Below are 4,023 nucleotides of genomic sequence, written 5' to 3' on the forward strand. Positions count from 1 at the left end.
GCATCACAACAAACACTGTCCTCCCACAGAGCATCAAACTCAACACACACACACCCAACACCGATTGGGGGAACGCGTACCAGCCTCACGCACCAGACCACCATAGGAACGTCCGACCCACCTCACAACTATATCACTCTAAAGGTAACACTGGATCAAACCAGTGTTGAGATGATGGTTGATACAGGCACAAACCTGAACCTCATACCCAGAGCTCTCTACGAAGCACTTATTGACCCACCTCAAATCCAGTACTCCAACACAGAAGGCCTACTAATAGAAGGAAGTACCATATCACTTCATGATAGGATAGACTTAGATATAGAAATTAACAAATCCCAGGTAGGCCTCACATCCTTCCATTTAGCTGATGAATGGAGTCTCGACCACCAAGGTATAATAGGTTTAAAGTCCCTACGAGACTGGAAGTCCATCATCAACTTAGATACCAACAAAATCTCCTTCCGAGACGAAAATGACGACTCCAAAATTCCTGAAACACCCGACCCAGACACACAACCTCTTTCATGTCTGGCTTAAATAACCCCTCTCCAACTAAGAGCTACTCATTCCGTCCACCACCTTATGTCACTTCAAAGGCATTGATGTCTAACACAGTCATCATACCCCCTAGACATTCAATAACAGTCCCACTATATATACCCGGAGCAATCCAACACCAGGATGTCATAATTGACCCAGACACGTCAAGAGTTAACAATATATCCCTCGAACCTTCATGGGATTTAGCGTCAGAAAATAAACACACCCTAACTATGTTAACGAATCTCTCAGACCAACACCGCAAAATCAGAAAGAACACAAACATTTGTTCAGTCCACCTCCATAATTCCCCAATCCAAGAACCACTCCCACAACACATCAACACTGTAGGACAAACACAAAACCTCACCCCTATCCACCCCAACCAAATAACAACATCAGCCAACGAAGAGATACGTAACAAGCTACTAAACCTCCTCCAAAGGAATAGATCGGCTATCGCCTTAGAAGGCGAACCTCTAGGCAAATGTGATATAACTAAACACCACATCCAAATCCCCCCAACACCACCCCCTCATACACCCCCGCTTACCGCATACCCCACAGTAGGAAAACACAAGTAAACAACAGTGTGCATGATATGTTACACCAAGGTGTAATTTCTCACTCAGATTCCCCTTGGAACAGTCCCCTCTTCCTAGTCCCTAAGAAAGACGGAACCCTACGCCCTGTTGTAGATTTTAGGAAAGTCAATCACCTAACTCAATCTGACCCACACCCACTCCCTGCCATGCAAGATGTCTTGCAATCCATTGGAAACGGGAATTCTGTATTTTCCACAATTGACCTTAAGTCAGCCTTCTGGCAAGTGGAACTGACAGATGAATCAAAACCCGTAACTGCATTCTCCACAGATAAGGGACATTTCCACTTCGAGCGCATGCCCTTTGGCCTTAAGAATGTCCCCTCAACCCAACAGAGATTAATGAATGGCATTTTCAGCGATATGATAGGAATCTCATTATTCGTCTACTTAGACGACCTCATCATCTATAGCCCCACACAAACTGACCACCTCCATATACTAGAGATTATCCTAAAAAGACTAAAAAGCGCGGGATTGAAAATCCAACTAGGAAAGTGCAAATTCCTACAGACGGAAACTCACCTTCCTAGGCCATAAGGTAGACGCCCAAGGCATCCATACCACCACAGACAAGCTTCGACACCCTTAAACATGCTCTTACCACAGCTCCTGTCCTAGCCTTTCCTGACATGAAGAAAGAATTCCTTCTTTACACAAGTAGAGTACTAAATAAGCCTGAAAGTAATTATTCAACAACCCACAAAGAAGGGCTTGCATTGATATGGGGTTTAAAACATTTCAAATATCTCATACTAGGATATAGGATTAACATCTTTACAGACCACCAACCCCTAGTCTACCTCTTTAACTCTAATGACCTACATGGCAGAATTGCCAGGTGGAAAACCACCTTACTAGACTTTGACCCTAAAATCACATACTTAGCTGGAAAAGCTAACGTAGTAGCGGACTCACTAAGCAGACAAATCCACATATCGACCTTAACAAAAACAACCTGTATTCCTATGCAAGACCTTAGAGAAGAAACAGACAAAGACCCGACATGGTCTAAAGTAAAACAACATCTACTTTCAAGACCACCCTTACAGTCCCGACCACCTGTCCCTATAGAGGAACTCAAACTGGTCGACGGAATCATAAGGAGAACCACTAACGACAGAGAAGGTACTGTCATCCCCAAAGCCCTAGTTCCCAAGGTCCTACACATATTGCACGGACAGCGCAATGGGAGGCCACTCAGGCAGGGACAAGACACTGACTACTGCTAGGCCTTCATATTTTTGGACACATATGAAAAGAGACATAACCACACATATAGACTCATGTGTCACTTGCAACCAATTCAGAGGACCTGACCCCAAACAACTCAATATCAAAGACATCCCACTCCCTGCCGAACCATGGGAAACACTTGGCATTGACCTACTTAAAATGCCAATGAGCCATCAAGGTTCCAATTATGTACTCACAGCAGTCGACTATCTGTCAAAATACACAATCCTAGTCCCACTACAAGACAAAACAGCAGAGACTGTGGCCAAAGCATTGGTTAACAACATATTCTGCAGGTATAATATACCAAGACAAATGCTGTCTGATAACGGTTCTGAATTCAAGAATGAAGTAATGCGCGAAATAGCACATTTATATAACATAAATCAAAACCTTCGCCACTGCCTACCATCCACAAGGGAATGGACTAGTTGAACGCACAAACAGAAAAGTGCTTGAAATCCTCAGACCTTTGGCCAACGATCTTTCGGATAGTTGGGAAGATTGGCTACCCCAGGTACAAGCCAGTATCAATAGCACAGTCAACTCCGCAACAAAGATGTCCCCCCATGAGATCATATTTGGCCAAAGAATGCGGCTACCCTACCAAATCTTTAACCAACCCCCACCCCCTTATACAACCTAGATAACCTTACCCAATGCCTAAAAAGAGGCATGCAAAGTATATACAAACAGGTCAGAGAAAACCTCAAAGCAGCTCAAGAAAAAAAACAAAACAAAACAACACAAGCGATCATCTCCACTCAACATAACACATGGAGACACAGTCATGGTCAGAGACTCTAATAGAACTAACAAACTCAAACCCAAGTTCTTAGGCCCCTTCACAGTCACAACCTCACTCCCCAACAATGTTTTCCTGTTAACGGACCCTTCCGATCACACAACCGTAACCATACACGGAGAGAAATTGAGAAAAGTCAAACTTAACCTAAACGCAACCCCACCTCCCAACCAGAACCCACCCTCCAGACTAACAAATAACCCAACCAAGCGCAATTCCCATCACATGACACTCCGTCGACGCAACTAAAACATACACTCTAGCTCTCGCCCCTGAAGATGCAGGACGTCATGCATTCCTCAGTGGAGGTTAAAATGGCCAACATTACAATAAACTTCTTTCTGCATATCTATCAAACCTTTTCTACTTCCTTCCGACCACTATAACCTTAGCGAGAGTCAGATATACATATCCTTAATCACTAAAACAAAAACTCCATCCACAGGATACAACCAACACTACTACCCCATCCTAGCATCAACTATCTTTCAAGAATCTATCCTTATCCACATACCTATGGACCCGATCAAGAGATTCTCCCTTTGGGAAATTTACCCCTTTCCCTACCCTTACCAAAACCGCACCATGACCCTCAACCTGCCAACCTCCACCATCCTAAAATCAACTGATGGACTCAATACTCCTACCTAACCAACTCCACTACCAAGGCACTCTAAACACCACCCACAATCTAGGTCCCATAACCCAACTAACACTCCCACCCCTCCCTAAGATCCCTGATACCATCCTCCCAAGTGAGATAGACATGGTACGTCTCCTAAACAAATCAACTACCCTTGATATAGACTCTTTAGATCTACACTATAAAATCTTA

Source organism: Oratosquilla oratoria, chromosome 7, assembly GCF_046742065.1.
Source record: "Oratosquilla oratoria isolate Oo_2021 chromosome 7, ASM4674206v1, whole genome shotgun sequence".
Lineage (NCBI taxonomy): Eukaryota > Metazoa > Arthropoda > Malacostraca > Stomatopoda > Squillidae > Oratosquilla > Oratosquilla oratoria.